This window comes from Lactuca saligna, chromosome 2 (assembly GCF_052625555.1).
Source record: "Lactuca saligna cultivar CGN05327 chromosome 2, ASM5262555v1, whole genome shotgun sequence".
NCBI classification, from domain to species: Eukaryota; Viridiplantae; Streptophyta; class Magnoliopsida; order Asterales; family Asteraceae; genus Lactuca; species Lactuca saligna.
The window spans coordinates 21,435,196-21,452,472 of NC_136418.1; the positions used below are offsets into that span (position 1 = coordinate 21,435,196).

General features: G+C 37.4%; 1 pseudogene; it reads left to right on the forward strand.

Annotated features, from left to right (window-relative positions):
• Positions 1 to 482: 482 nt before the first annotated feature.
• Positions 483 to 2,468, forward strand: LOC145029586 (importin subunit alpha-like; annotated as a pseudogene).
• Positions 2,469 to 17,277: the final 14,809 nt, after the last annotated feature.

Below are 17,277 nucleotides of genomic sequence, written 5' to 3' on the forward strand. Positions count from 1 at the left end.
CAAAATCATCATATTCTTATCCTCTTCATGTTCTCTTCCGCCGACCACCCTAAGCCGGTCAAAAAACCCTTCCGTTGGAAACCCTAAGTCGTCGCCGTCTTAATTAGTTCCTCCATCGCCCACCAGACGTGTTCTTCTCCAACATCGAGCAGCATCAACCACGCATTCTGTTACTCCATATACGAATTCTTTTTCCTCCAACCCTCTTGCCGACCACCCTTTCTCCTCCCCCTTGCCGGTACTCTTCTAGCCCTTTATTTTTTTTCTTTTTGAAAGCAGATGTATGTTTGGTGAAAGAAACATTACCTTTATGCAGAAATTAGTTGTTGAATGTTTATATATAGATATGTGCATATCGTTTGCTCCCTTTCATGTTCTTTTCTACATTTGGCACAGATGTTGATAAGTTTTCTCAGGTCCAAGTACATGAAAAAATTTTAAGCTAATTCTTTTGGCTTAATTCTATGCAAAACATCTCATTTATGGTGCAAAACACCCCAGTTGGAAGAACAAGAGTTTCAGAATCTAAAGAGGTTATGGAAAGTATCAGTAACCTCTCAAGATCTTCGGATGATTGGCAATATATGGGGATCGACTGTCTTCTGTTACTTCTTCATGTCAGGTAAGACCTACGTATCTCACATTCTCTGACTTTTGTGTTATTACATGTGTGTAATTGGTCATTTGGAAATATAGTTCGTCTTTTCTAACAAAAATATCAAATGAATTCACCAAAAGGAAGAGATTTTAAATTTTGATGGTTAAATGAACCAACATCGAACATAAACACTGAAATCATTTCTGAAACTTCTAAAGCATAGTAATCAAAACTAAATAACCAATTATAAGAATCAATATGAAATAAACTAAATAAAACTTGAGAAAGCGCCATACACTATTACATACCTGACTACCTATGTTTGACATCGGAAGTCAAGGGTATATATGATTTTTATTTAGAATAAAATGTATAAAACAGAACAATATATCATGCAGGCAATTTTGTATTCGAACTTTTTGCAGGGTTATATACCATTTTAGAAGACCCTGTTATCAGAAAAGATGGAGATACTAAAATAAAAATATACACACAGTTTAACCATAATGGTGGGCCACTTTGTATATGTTTCGACAACTTAGTCCCCACAAAGCTTTTCATCCAAAAATGGTAAAAAGCAAAATCTCACAATGCTATGCTCTAAGTGTAACGTGTAAGCTTTTTGACAGCAACAAAGCAACAGGGACAGAAAACTGAGGATAGGAAAGGAAGAACTAGTAAAATACAGGCACATGCATGTATAATTGGCTACATATAATCTATCAAATGTATGTTTTTTGTGTTTTTATCATTTTTATTTTGTTTTTCGTGTTTCCATGAAGTTCTTGAATACCATGTATGTACAAATTCAATCTACCTTCTGAATCACCAGGTTTTCTATCTTTTTTCTCTTAACAGTCAAGTATAATTTTTATATTTACTGTTCTAATGCTTTGATTTTGATTTGGATGAAACCTATGTTGATAAAAAGTTATATGTATATATTTTGGTAAAAGATTAACTTATCGCCCAATATCTGTTGAAACTGGAGTCATTGCTCAGGTAAAAACCTTTTCAAATTCTTTTTTATTTAATAAAAACACTTAGTTTATCTTCTTAATGAGCTTAATTAATGACAGGCATATGGTTCAGCAAGAGTGAAGATGGGTAAAACTGAAGTCATACCTTTGACTTGTCGTCTCAACTTGTTGACCATATCAAACATCACTGCTGGAAACAAGGAGCAGATTCAGGTCATAATTTGAAATTTTCATCAAGATTTAAACATCAAACATTATTTTCTTGACTGATATATCTACTTTATGATTTTTACAGACATCCATTGAAGCAAATATCATTGGCCCTCTTATTCAATAGCTTCAAAATGAAGAATTTGACATCAAAAAAGAGGTTGCATCAGCTATCTCAAATGCTACTTCTGGTGGAAGCCATGACCAAATCAAGTGGGATTCATAAACTTAAATTTTCATTATAATTTGTTTAGTATTTACATCTCAAAAGCTATATATTTATTGATAATAAAATGGTGGATGCAGGTATTTGGTAAGTGAGGGATGTATTAAGCTTTTGTGTGATTTACTGATATGTCCAGACCCAAGAATATTGACAGTTTGTTTAGTGGGGCTCGAGAATATATTAAAAGTTGGTGAAGACGAAAAGAATTTGGGAAGATCAGGGGATGTGAATCTTTATGCACAGATGGAGAAGGGTTGGAGAAGATTCAGAATTTACAGAGTCATGATAACAATGAGATTTATGAGAAAGCAGTGAAGCTTCTTGAGACTTATTGGTTGGAGGAAGTGGATGATGCTATTCCACTTGGCGATGCAGTTGCAACTCAGCCTCCTGCTGGTTTCCATTTTGGAGATGGTGATTTTCCGTTCCTTCTGGTGGATTCAACTTTAACTGAGGTAGGTAATAATAATATGTGTTATTTTGAATACCTTTGGAATGGAATGACTGATTCCGTCGGAATTGAAAAAACATCTTGTTTGGTTTGAATTTCATTCCATGAGGGAGGGGTGTTTTTTTAATACATTGAAGGAAAGGAATGATAATGTTATACTTAAAAATTAGTTTTATTTATATTATCTATTTTTCTTCAATAAGAAAAATCTTTTTATATTTTTTCTTAAGTTTTAATCAAATCAATCTTTTTCCTAATTAACGTCAAAACAATTATTTAATTATGTTATGTTAAGATTTTATGGTATATAGTTTTTTTTTTTTTTATAAACATTTAAGATCTTTTTTATTTGCTATTTGAAATAACATATACAGTATATAATAAAATGGTTCATTCCATTGGAATGAAAAATAAGTTTTTTTTCTTGATGGAATGGAATTTGATCTTTTTTTATAGAAGGTAATGCTTTCCATTTTCTTAAGTTGGGGATGATTCTTTTATTCCATTAGTTTTTTAATATTTTTGAACTTTTTTTTTATCGATTTACAATATTATTTTCTGAAAATAACTATATATTAATTCTATCTAGGTTGTAATCAGCTTTTGTTATGTTTGTACTTTGTTGATAGAAGTCTACATTAGGAAGACCAAGTTGTTCAACCCCTGACAAAGGAAACGTTTCTGTATACATCGATTGCAGTCCCACAGCAGCACCACAATACAAGGTTCAAATGACCGTTTTACCCTCACAAAATCTTTCAAAAATGTTTTTGTATGGCAGGAGTTGGAATCAATCTTTCATCTTTGTCAATTGTGGATGGGAGAGTGTGTTGGGGTTTATATATTGATGGTATTGCGATAAATATAGATGGAAATATACTCGATGGCGTCCTCTCACTCGTAAACTCAAAACATTTGTTGTTATTATAAGTCCATATCTGTGTGTTTAAATGCAAGAAATAGCAACCAACTTTAATTTATTTATTTATTATTTTGAAAATTATTCTTAATGCAGGCTTCTAGTTTTGGTTCAAATGGACGTTCTTCGATTGTTTCTTCATTCGAAACACCGTATCCCCAAAACCCTTTAGGAAAGTCTAATCTTCCAGGGTAGATGTATTTGTTTCCACAACAGATCTAGATAAAGAACCACCTAATGCCCAATTTCATACAGGTAATGGCCAATGGGATGAGTATTTTTTTCAATGTGAAGTTAAATCCCTTTCCATATACTAAAATTACGATAATGTCGTTTTTTTTAGGGCATGTACAAATTACGGCTGGAATATTGGAAAGAGTTAGATTTGTATCGTCAGCTCTACTTGGTCATGTCATTTGGTGAAGAAAACTTCTATTTTGGGGTCATCCACCCATCTTAGGTCTATGGGTGGTCAAACTTGTAGTCATTGCTTTGTTTGTTGCATTATCATTGGCCAACATTGTAAGTTTTTTTTATTCGAATAATCTTAGTCTCTTTTCAAATAATTTTTCAATTCACACCTCTCTAATATTTTTCAAATTTTCATCTTAATTACTTATAAGGTATTATGTACAAGGATTCAACCTGGTTGAGAACAACAAATAGTTCTGCTGCCTCGAGACTCATATCTTCAGGTATGATAAGCTTCTAATACAACTATTTATAAAAATTTGAGCTTATGTGGTAATATGTCAACAGTTAAAACATTTTTAAAATATCATTTCTTTTGCAGGGTTATTTTAATAATGTCTCAGAGTATCTCAGAATTAGTCCACCTCTATATTTTGTTGTGAAAAAATATAATTACTGATATACTTTTCTTTTCTTCTTAATGCACACTTCTGGTGAAGTTCATTTCAACTTGTAATGTAGACTAAAAGTTTTTTTTTTTCACATTAATTTTTTCTGTTTTCTCAGTTTGATCAGAATCAAGACATACAAATCAGCTGTGCTCCATCAATCATTGTGATGTAAACTCCCTTTTGAATGAGGTATGAAAGTGTTGATTACTTGGGGAACCGTTTGGTTGGATTGAATGGAATTATGATGAAAGGTGTAACGGAATGAGTTGTTAATTCTATTCTGAATACTAATGTGTTGATTATGAAAACAGGTATCATGTGGAAACAGAAGCATAACAATGAGAAGTAGAAACAAGGTGTCCCTTAGCAATGTAGTATTAGGTTATATAGTTAGGGAAAACCTCTTAATAACAATGTACAATCAGATCCCCTTAATACTAATGTATTACAATTTTTTGACATGATGTTATTGGATGAAATTGATTGTTTTGATCTATATTTGTTTCCACATTTTTTTCTTATACGTAAATGACTATCGTAAAGACGCGTCGCAAATGTATATCGTAAATGGTTGTTGAAGTTTATGACACGCAAATACGTGTCATCTTTATTTATGACAGGGGCTTTAATGATATGCAATGCGGGTCATCTTCCTTTACGACACGCAAATGCATGTCGTCTTCCTTTATGACAGAGCCTTCCTTGATACGTATTGCGTATCGTAAATGTGCGTCGTAAATGAGCGTCGTAAATGCATGTCGTCTATAGACGACGCGCAAAAGCGCGTCGTCTCTCTTTATGACAGGGCCTTCCTTGACGCGCAATTGCGCATCGTCTAAGCTTTTTACGACGCGCAATGAGCGTCGTAAAAGGATGTTTTTCTAGTAGTGCAACCAACTTTCCGTTAAGGAAAGCGGGTTTGACATCCATTTGCCATATTTCATAATCATGAAATGCTGCAATGGCTAACATAACCCTAATAGACTTAATCTTTGTTACCGGGGAGAAGGTTTCATCATAATCAATACCTTGAGTTTGAGTAAAACCCTTCGCAACCAGTCGAGCCTTATAAGTATGCACTTTTCCTTCCATGTCGGTCTTCCTCTTGAAGATCCATTTGCACCCGACTGTTTTACGGCCTGGTACATTGTCAACCAAGTTCCAAACTTGATTGTCATACATGGACTGTATCTCGCTGTCCATAGCCTCTTTCCATTTAGCAGACTCCGGGCCTGCCATGGCTTCCTTAACACTGCTGGGTTCATCCAAATTTACCAGTGTACTATCACTAATAAACGTATCACCTTCCGTAGTAATATGAAAACCATAATAAAATGAAGGTGTGTTCCTAACCCTTGTAGAACGCCTTGGAGGTACAGCCTCGTCAGCTGGATCAACAGAAGTTTCCTCCTCAGGTTGATTGCTAGTGTCTGAGGTTCCTTCACCAATTGATTCTTGAATTTCTTCAAGATCAATCTGCCTCCCACTGTCTCCTTGGCTTATAAATTCTTTCTCCCGAAAGATCCCTCTTCGTGCTACAAAGACCACATTCTCACAGGGTTTGTAGAAGAGGTAACCGAAGGATTTTTGTGGGTAGCCGATGAAAATACACCTTTCGCTTCGGGGTTCAAGCTTATCATGAGTTTCACGCCTCACGAAAGCTTCGCAACCCCAAATTTTGATGTGGTCCAAATTGGGAACCTTCCCAGTCCACATCTCATGAGGTGTTTTGGTAACCTTCTTTGTAGGGACTAGATTAAGGATATGGGCGGCAGTCTCTAAGGCATACCCCCAAAAAGAAATTGGTAACGAAACTCGACTCATCATAGAGCGAACCATGTCCAACAAGGTTCGATTACACCTCTCAGCTACACCATTCAGCTGTGGCGTCCTGGGAGGAGTCAATTGTGAGACAATCCCACACTCCTTAAGATAGTCAAGGAACTCGGTACTAAGATACTCACCACCTCGATCGGATCAAAGCATCTTAATGTTCCTGCCCAATTGATTTTCTACTTCCTGTTTGAATTCCTTAAACCTTTCAAAGGTTTCTGACTTATGTTTGATTAAGTAGACATACCCATATCTACTAAAACCATAAATAAAAGTCACATAATACTGATTAGCATCCCTTGTGGCGGTTTTGAATGGCTCACATACATCAGTATGTATTAGGTCCAACAAACCGTCACCCTTCTCACAAGTTCCAGTGAAGGGTGATTTTTTCATTTTTCCAAGTAGACAAGATTCACAATTATCATCCGACTTAAGGTCAAATGATTCTAAGACTCCACTCTTTTGGAGTTGGCCTATGCGTTTCTTGTTTACATGTCCAAGACGACAATGCCACAATGATGCTTTATCTAGGCTAGTAGAAGAATCAATATACAACACATTATTTCCTAAGTTGTCTACAATCGACACAGTTTCATACACACCATCACAAGGTAATGCTTTAAAATAAAACACATTATTAAAGAAAGCATTAATACCACCACATTCATTATCAAACGAAAAGGTAAAACCTTGTTTGTACAAAGCATGAAAAGAAATAATATTCCTCGCCATTTCAAACGTGTACACACATTTATTCAAATCTAATTTTAACCCATTATTAAGCAACAAAGTATAAACTCCAATCTTGGAAACAGGTGAAGCCTTCCTATTCCCCATGATTAAGTTTATCTTTCCGTGCTCTACATCCTCACTTCTTCTTAGGCCCTGCAAATCAGAACATATGTGAATACCACATCCTGTATCAAGAACCCAAGAGTTAGAATATGTTGAGTAATTAGACAATATAGTGTAAATACCTGCATGGGTGGGTTTCACTTTCCCATCCTTTAGATCCTGCAAGTACTTAGGGCGGTTTCGCTTCCATTGTGCCTTTTCATGGCAATAAAAGCATTCAGCATCCTTAGGAAGGGCAGAAGGAGTGGCAGAACCGCTCTTAGTCTTTGATGAGGAGCCTTTAAGAGACTTTCCCTTGGTACCCTTCGAAGGGTGCTTCCTCTTCATCCCTTTGCCTTGCCCAATAGCTAAAATAGGGGTAGATGTTGGAGTAGGAGTAGTAGAGGTAACAACCGCTTTACCCTTAAGACCGGATTCCGCGGTCTTCAAGAGTCCTTGAAGCTTACTGAGGGTAACTTCCTCCTTGTTCATATGGTATGTCATTTGAAAATGATCATAACAAGAAGGAAAGGAGTGCAAAATGATGTCAATTGCCAACTCCTCAGGGATGTTAACATTCAGCTTCAGCAAACGGTTCACATACCTTTGCATCTTTTGCATGTGGCCCGTGACGGATTCACCGTCCTTCATGCGGGTAGTTATTATGGAGGACATTATTTCATACCGCTCGTGACGAGCACTCTGATGGTACCTTTCCATCAGGCCTTGGTGCATCTCAAAAGGGTAGAAATCTTCATATGAGTTTTGGAGCTCGGCTGTCATCGTGGCCATCATGATACATGCCACCTTAGTATCACCTCTCTCACGAGTCCTGAATTCTGCGATATCCTCAGGAGTAGCAGTAGACTGATCAAGTTCTTTTAACTCCTTATCGAGGACATATTTCTTATCCTCATAACAAGTAACCATCCTAATGTTCCTAATCTAATCCATGAAGTTGGAACCATCAATGATGACCCTCCTACAAAGATTCATGAGAGAGAAAGAACTAGTTGGGTTAGAGCCTGAAGCATTAGTGTTGGAAGACATCTGGAAAAAGAAAGTAAGTTTAGATTAGATATTTAGGATCCTTAATAAGACACCCAAATGTAATATTAAGGCTAGGATCCAATCACAATATATTACACATAGAAGAGGGATGCCGTAATCTAAGTAATAATATATTTGAAAGGTAGGTGAATGACGATTCACCAATTTCCACCATGAAAACGAAATGATTTATTAGGTTTAATTGGATTTGAAATTCCTAGATTCTTTTGAGATTCATTGAACTTTTCAATGGCATGTTTCAATCTCGATTGTGCCCTTCAAGTTTTGTGACTGGGATGCCGAGGATCACAAAACAAGGTGTGAATAACCATGCTAATTCACTTGGTACTCTTAATATTATCACCTAATCAATGTGCTGGTTAACCACACACGCTCCATTGATCTATGACAAACATTAAGTCACCCTTCGTGATCCTTACTAGTCCTAGTTAGTGTGCTAGTTAACCACACACGCTCCACCAACGACTTGGTAAGGTACAAAGTGTGAATTCCATGGACTAGCACCATGTTCACATTTTTCCAAAAGTAACTAAGATTGGGAATTAAAAGATTTTAGTTACTTTATAATATTCATTATACTTTTAATGAGGATTTAAAGTCATTGTTCTACCCGTTAGGCTAAGGACCCTCCACCGATCAAGCAAATGGTGGGTGAGAGTATACACCCATTAAGTCGCCATTTTATAAGCAACAACCTTATACCCACCTTATAGACCGACTTCGTGAATTAGGCCTACTAACGGTAAAACGACTTATTCTTATACATATATATAATAATTAACCATTAATGTTATAAATAGTATAAGGGTTGAATTTCAACTATTAAAACTCTAAGGGTTGGAATTAAAGTTTATTAAAGTGTGTGAAACTTTACAAATTCCAAAACTTGAGGGCAAGTTTTGTAACTTTGCATTATATGGCATGGGCTGACCCTGCTCCTCGCTCCATCTGTGCAAGGATATGGCCCACATAGGAGTGGGACCCTGAAATATCGGATGGGGATTGGGGTTCGGAGCTCCAGGAGGTAGGTTATTAACTTCTTGCTCGGAGTCGGAGTTATCCAAAAATCCTTGTGCTCGGTGGTCATCCAGAGGGATTGGGTGATCGTCGTCCGACTCTTCGCTGAGCCATCCTCCATTGCCCTGGTTTGGGTAGTACGGGTCGCCAGGAGGGTGGAAGACAGCCATGATATCTATGCGATAAAAGGGAAAAGAAGATTAATAGGCGCACTAACATAAATTACTTATAAGATGATCGTCACGAGTTAGACCAATACTTGTATAATGTATACTAATTACATGTGACTGGGGCAGGATAGACCATCGAATATGTGACCTTAACTCTAAATCCACAACCAAACAAGGAACAGGAAGTAAAGCAAAGATCATAGATTCTAAGTCTATAACGCCCTAGTCACATGTAACCGGAAAGTATCCATTTAGCAACTATTGCTCCATCAGTAACGACCCTTTTTAGTTCTCACAGATGTATGTTTTTAGAGGTACAGAATACTCCTATAGTATTCTTATGCTAACGTTATTGTGGTAGTGTTGGTAAGTTTTAGACTTGTTGTAACACCACAACCAAGCTTAGGCACATGCTAGTCACTCCCAAGAAAACGTAGTTGGTCAGGCTACATCCCCCTAAATGTGACTATATGTCTCTAAGCCCAATTGTGCTATCCAACAATCTTAATACTTTTGTTTTGTTCTAGGGCGATACCGACATCTGTGTTTTATAGTGATGTGTGTATATATATATACTTAGTTAAATCCTTTAGATACTTAACAGTATATATTCTTAGTCAGAGTGTTTTAGTCTCGAAGTGTTTATAGTTCGTATATCTTTTATAGGTTGATATACTTGATTCACTATAAACAATGCTCTGATACCAATCTGTCACACCCCAAAACCGATAACGGCGGAATACGTTTCGGGGTGGAGGACGTAGTGTACGGTATCATCACAATTGTATAATAGTAAAAGCAAGAAACATACAACCATTTCATTTACGTAGTGTGTTTATTTACAAGTGTGTTTTGTAATGTTCAACAAACACCAAAAGTAAACAAAACTAAGAGATGGGTCTTGCATGCTCCGTCTTCTCCAAAAATGCTGTAGTCGTACCTGTCTATCGTTGACCTGAAGATACAAGTTATTTTGAAAAGAATATCAGCATAAAGCTGGTGAGTTCATAAGAGTTTAGTGTGAGTTCTTATATAAAAAGCATCAGAACCGATAGTATGAAAGCTGAAGTTTACAGTCATAAGTAGTAGTAAAACCTAGAAAATCCTATATTTTCTAGGAATGTATAGTAAGTGAAAACCTTTAAGAAGTATGACATTTTCATCTTTGCAAACCATTTATTGTGGAAGTATAATAGTGACTCACCAATAAGTAAAGCAATATGGTATGTTATACTTGAAGTAAATAATAGTGGTGCAGCTTCGTTTAGTATTAGATACTTATTTACTTCGGGATATTAACTTTATCTTTTGTTTAGTATTTTAGTGCGGTTATAGTGTAATTCTTGTATGTTACCAATAATATGAGTAATAACGGACCCCATGACCTTCCCGGTCATGTACGGTGTAATGGAGTAAAGGCATCCCTGGACCTGTGCGGCTCGGACTGAAATTAACAGTCGGGATGTAATAGCATCTGCACCGTATAGATCTATACATATAGTGTCGTCTTCCTATCGGAAAACTTCGGGCGTAGTGCGTAGCGAATAGAGTATCTCGTAGTGGGTTAATGAGTTATCTCATGATTAGTACTTACTCTTGTATTATAGTGTAGTAGTCTTTTGTATAACTCGTATTGTATTCTCTTATTAGTGTATAGTTTCATAATAGAGAGAATTATAGTAGTGTAGAGTAGTAGTTAAAACGAGTGATAGAGACCTTAACTATACCTATTATAGTTGACTTAGTGTGTGTGGTTCTAGTCAGGTTAGTGATTTAGCCATCTAATGAAATAAGAAATACTCGTAATCCGTACTAATATACGAGATATATAACTAGGAAATCAACGACAGTCGGACGGATAACCACTACACTAAGCCCACAATCAAACAAGTACAGGAAATGAGGCGAGCTATCGGTCCTAAGTCCTTCAAGTCTTACTTATATAAATATATCAGTGTGGTTACATTTTATAAGGAGATTTATTAAATAAAAGTATTGTACAAAAGAAAAAATTTAAAACTTGTTTGTTTATCCAAAATAGTTTTCAAAACAATTGATTTATTTATAAGGCATAGTGATAAATCACATGTGATTTGAACTACGGGTAGTGAATCACATGTGATTAATTCTGTAACATGAGTAATTGCTTTGTATAAATTTTCATAAACATGTATAATCAACTTGTATCCCCCACCCCTAAAACATATAAAACATTTGGAAGGTTCATTAAAGGGGTATGAACTCACCTGAATTCTCGTAAATCGGGTGAATCGGGCAAATCGGGTAAAAGTGTCGGTTGAGCGTTTTGCTCCAAATAATGACTTGTGCACCTTTTAGGACCCTAATGTCATATGAAAATATGTATTTTACAAGAAATTAATCATTTTATGCTTTCCATTTATGTATTTAGGCATTCTAGCATCAATTCGGGGTTTTAGGGCCTAGAAGGGGTTTCCGGGAGTGGTACAAGGCCAAGAGGGGTTCACGGGGAAGTCCATGAGTTCACTCCCTTGGAGTTTACGGCCGAAAGGCCACTCCTTGGGAGTTTACGGCTGTAAGCCCCCTAGTTATGGAAAACGTTTAGAACAAGATAGGGAAGAAACCCTGACGTTTGGAAGCCAGAATTCGCGGATTCGGAGTCGGTTTTAGCTCTACAGAGAGAAAGTAGTGAGAGTGAGTAAAGAAGTGGTAAAAGGCTTAAAAGCAGTGTTTCATTTGCTTATATATGTCTCGGGTATTGCACCCGGTACACGGCTACCCGATGCTAAAGTTTAACGGGGCTAAAACTTTTTACCCGGGTGAAGTGGTTGAAAAGTAATATAACTCTATTTAGTTAAACGGGGTTAACATTTACAAGTTATAATTACCTATGTTAATATCGGGACATATAAATAACTAGATATTTGTTTATTGACGACTCCAAACATTACAGAAAATAACACATAGTGACGCATTCCGTTAGTGAAGATGGGATTTGTAACGACAATATATTTGGGGTCGTCACAGACACTCTATTATCACTCAGATTGGTTACATGAGAGATCACATTCATACCCAAGTTAATACACTAAGCATTACAGGAAAAACTAACTTCCCGAAGTGAATATATATATATATATATATATATATATATATATATATATATATATATATATATATATATTACTAACTGAAGTTTGCAACACTACTATAACAGCCGACAGTAAAACTGCTGAAATAAGATATTAAGCTTTCCTCATCTACTTTACATGAATGAAATCTATAATCACATTTTTATAATTGAGAGTCTCAATGGGAAAAGTTTTACACACTCAAAGGATCAAACTTACAAATATGGAACATATAGGAGTTTCAAGGGATTTCAGTATTTTTAAACAATAATCACAGCTTTTATATCACATGATGCTAAACACTTTTATGCAAGCAACGACACTAAATTCTTATGAACTCACCAGCTTTATGCTGATACTCGTTTTCAAAATAACTGGTGTTCTTAGGTCAACAATATACAGATACTGGTGCCGCTTTTGAGAAGATGGAGCACATACAAGATCCATCTTTTATTTTTATTTATACTTTTGCTGTCTATCATACTTTATAGAACACGCTTGTATTTACAATTACTATATTAGTGAAATAGTTGTTGTCGCTAGTTTTTACTATTATGCATTGTTATGATACTGTACATGATGTCCTCCACCCCAGAACGTATTCTGCCGTTCTCGGTTTTGGGGTGTGACAGATTGGTATCAGGGCATTGTTTATAGTGAATCAAGTATATAAACCCATAAAAGATATACGAACTATAAACACTTCGGGACTAAAACACTCTGACCAAGAATATATACTTTTAAATATTAAAATATTTAACTATATATATATATATATATATATATATATATATATATATATATATACATATATTAAGATTGTTAAGAAGCACAATTAGGCTTAGAGACATATAGTCACATCTGGGTGGATGTAGCTGTTGGAATAGTGTCTAAGCCTGCAACTATATTATGCAAGTATTTGACCCGGTTGTGCATGGTCCTTTTGGGTTGCCTTCACCATAGCAACTTGATGGGATGATTTGTTAAGAGAGAGTATGTGACATCCCCAAAATCACGGCCAGAAAAGACCGGTTTTGTTTATACTTTATTTCAAAATCAGAGTTATCTTTTAATAAAAGGTTTGCGGAATTTGTCCCAAAACAATAATATGATAAAGATTTATCAAAATCATTTCCATAGAAATGTATTCATTAAAAGACTCGGGATGTCATGTTCGTACAGATCAAAAGTATAAACAGTACAATATAAGCCTTACTACATTATTTCATATCTACAGGCCTATATCCGTAATCCCTCGTCCAAAACATCACACCTATGCTCATGTGCCACTTCCTGTAATACATAAAACTGAGTGGGTCAGGCTTGGGAGCCTGGTGAGCACATAGGGTTTTCAACCCACAATAAATAAGTTTATTAATTTCATCAATCAACAATAACCCGATTACCCGTTCCCGTTATCCTCACTTTACGTCCCTAAACACCTATCATAAGGGACCTAGCCTAAGGATCATCATCGGGACGGACACTACTGCTAAGGGGATTCCTCAGCAATAAATGTCCTAATAGGCAACCATGTGGGGGATGGAGTACACCGGTGAACACATCGTTCACAACACCTATAGGTTGCGAGCCTGCTAGTGTTCCACTGGACTGTCTAGAAGAGTCCGTGGTCGTCATCTATACCCCGCTAAATGACTAGATCAACAACAACAACAACATCGAGGCCTCTCATCATTTTATCACACATCACCTATTATATCTACCCATGTTTTACCCCAACATTTTCGTAGATATAAAATACATATACAGTTTAAATCATTGAAAACATGTATAACAACGTTCATCTAGCACAGATAGCAAGCATTCAGATAATATGCACACATAGCACGTAAAATACTTCATATCTATGTGTAAGTTGAAGGTAACTATGCACTCACTTGATTAGGTGGTGACTCAGCACTCGGACAGCGCTTCGATACTCTTAAAATGATATTCCTTCGATAAAACCTAGTATCGATATCACTAGGGTTTAGTTTAATGATAACCGCGATGAATTAATTAGTATGACTATTATTAAGCGTTAATAATGCTCAATATAACTCATAATAATAGCCCAAATAATTATTTTAAGGACCTAATAACATTCCTATAATTATTTGGAAGCTATACTAAAAATTGCGTAAGCGTAGCATACTTACAGCGAATTTTATTGAAAACCGGGACTCAATTAGAGCAGCGTTTTGAAACCGAAAAACTCCTTTTTCTCGGGACTCCGGGAGCCTCGGGGCTTCCTTAGGGTGCTAGGGGTTCAACAAGGGCTTAGGGGTGGTTTGGAACCTTAGAGAGAGAAAGAAACTAGAGAGAGAAAGGATTTTGGTGTGAAATATGAGGGCACCTTCGGCCCCCTTATATAGGCGCGAGGCCTCAGCAGTACGCGGGGCGTTCCCTCGGATAAGGGCGCCAGCTCGCAGCCAGCTGTCTCGCACCGGACGGAGGGGAGGCGAAGGTACGCGGGGCGTACCCGGATCTCGTACGCGGGGCGTAGGGCGAGGCGGCGTGGCGTCTTCTGGACCGAGAGCGAGCGGACGCAGGGCACACAAAGTCGGACACTGGGCATAGCAAGGAGCGACGCGTCGCTCATCCGAGCGAGACCGTGGGCCGCAAGCGACGGCTCTGATCGCGCCACGTCACCCGATTTCGCATCACTTTCGCATTTTCGAGTTCAAATTTCAAAAATTCGTAACTTTCTCATACAAGCTCTGTTTTCGATGTTCTTTATATCCACGTGAAGGTGGGAACGTACTCTACAACTTTCGTTTAGACTTCGTCGGCTAATTTTGGCTCGATTTTAAATTTTATATTATTAATGGGCCGAGATACGATTGATCCGTTAAATTCTCATAACGCCTTCATCCGACATCCGTTTTTGCCCATCTTTTTCTCGTTACGCTACTCTCAACGAGATCTTCGATTCTCGTTCAGGTCGTGTCGGCTAAAAACCGCTCGATCAAACATTCGAATTTCGGGCAGTATATTGCTAGTTCGAAACTTCGAAAAGGCGTAACTTCTTCATACGAAGTCGGATTTGGGCGTTCTTTTTATCGATGTTCTTAGTTTAACATATTCTACAACTTTTGTTTAGATTGCTAAGGCTAAAAAGTCTTCTATCGTAAATTTACTATTTTATGTCTTCCGGTGTCGTGTCGGTTTTGCCGTAAAACTTTGGCGGACCATAACTTCTTCGTTATAGCTCGGATTTCGGCATTCTTTATATGTACAGAAACCTCGAGACATATTCTACAAATTTATGTAGAGATATCGGGATTATCTCACACTTTAATTTTGACGCTCATTTTTATTCTTTATTAATTATACATTTATAATTTAATAATAAACACATAAACACATAGTTCACATAATACTCAAATATTTCATATTTATTACTTCAAAAAGAGTTACAATAGTTAACCTAGACTATTACACTGACAAAATGCTTAGCCCTGAAAACCCGGGCGTTACAATTCTCTCCCCCTGAGGATGATTCCGTCCCGGAATCATGCATCAGCAAATAGATGCGGATAACGACTCATCATGTCATCCTCTGTTTCCCAAGTGAGATTCGGCCCATTCGAATGTTTCCATTGGACTAGCACTAAGTCGACCATCTTGCGTCGTAACTTCTTAGTCTTACGGTCAACAATTGTCTCGGGCTCTTCGATCAACCTTTTATTTTCATCTATCCTTAACTCTGAGATTGGAATTATGTCGGGAACATCTCCAACGAATTTCCTCAAATAACACGCATGAAAGGTGTTATGAATACCATTGAGTTCTTCGGGCAAATCCAGCTTGTAAGCTTGGTTCCCAATCCTCTGAAGAACTTTGAACGGTCCAATAAACCTTGGATTCAACTTTCCTCGTTTCCCAAATCGTATAAGTCCCTTCCACGGTGAGACTTTAAGTAAAACGGAATCCCCAACTTCGAAGGTTATCGGTCGTCTTTTCTTGTTAGCATAGCTCTTCTGACGATCCTGAGCTGCTAACATTCTTTCCCTAATCACCTTCAATTTCTCAGCAGTCTCATGGACTATCTCGGGGCCCATAAACTGCTTCTCTCCGGCTTCAAGCCAACAAGACGGTGTACGACACTTTTGTCCATACAAGGCTTGGTAAGGTGCCATCTTGATGCTCGAGTGAAAACTATTATTGTAGGAAAATTCTACTAGAGGTAAGTGTTCGTCCCAATTCCCTTGGAATTCGAGGGTACATGCTCTCAGCATATCTTCCAACGTCTGAATCGTTCTTTCGCTCTGACCATCAGTTTGCGGATGGTAAGCAGTACTCAAACACAACTTTGTACCCAACTCCTCTTGTAGACTCCTCCAAAACCTCGACGTGAAACGACTATCACGATCTGATACAATCGTAAGAGGGACACCGTGAAGTCTTACAATTTCCTTCACATAAGCATTTGCGAGCTTATCCATAGACCACTTCTCATTGGCTGCTATGAAGTGTGCACTCTTGGTGAAACGATCCACGACTACCCAAATCATGTCGTGTCCGTTGTTCGTTCTGGGCAGTTTAGTCACAAAATCCATGGTGATGTCTTCCCATTTACCCATGGGTACAGGTAAAGGTTCTAAACTCCCATACGGTTTCTGATGTTGTGCCTTAACCCTCGCGTATGTTACACACTCAGCCACATACTTTGCAACATCGAGCTTCATCGTCGGCCACCAGTAGTAGGGTTTTAGGTCCCTGTACATTTTAGTGCTACCGGGATGAATCGAGTACATGGTCTTGTGTGCTTCTTCCATTAGAAGATCCCTTATTCCTCCCATCTTAGGTACCCAAATTCGATCTTGGAATACCTTCAGTCCTCGACTGTTTGTACCGAACACTAACGTTTTTCCCAAACGTTCTTCCTTTCGGTCATTCTTCTCTAAGGCTTCTTCTTGAGCTTTCCTGATACTTTCCACGATCGTCGAGACGACTTCAATTCTTAATGCTCTTGGCCTTTTCCTTTCA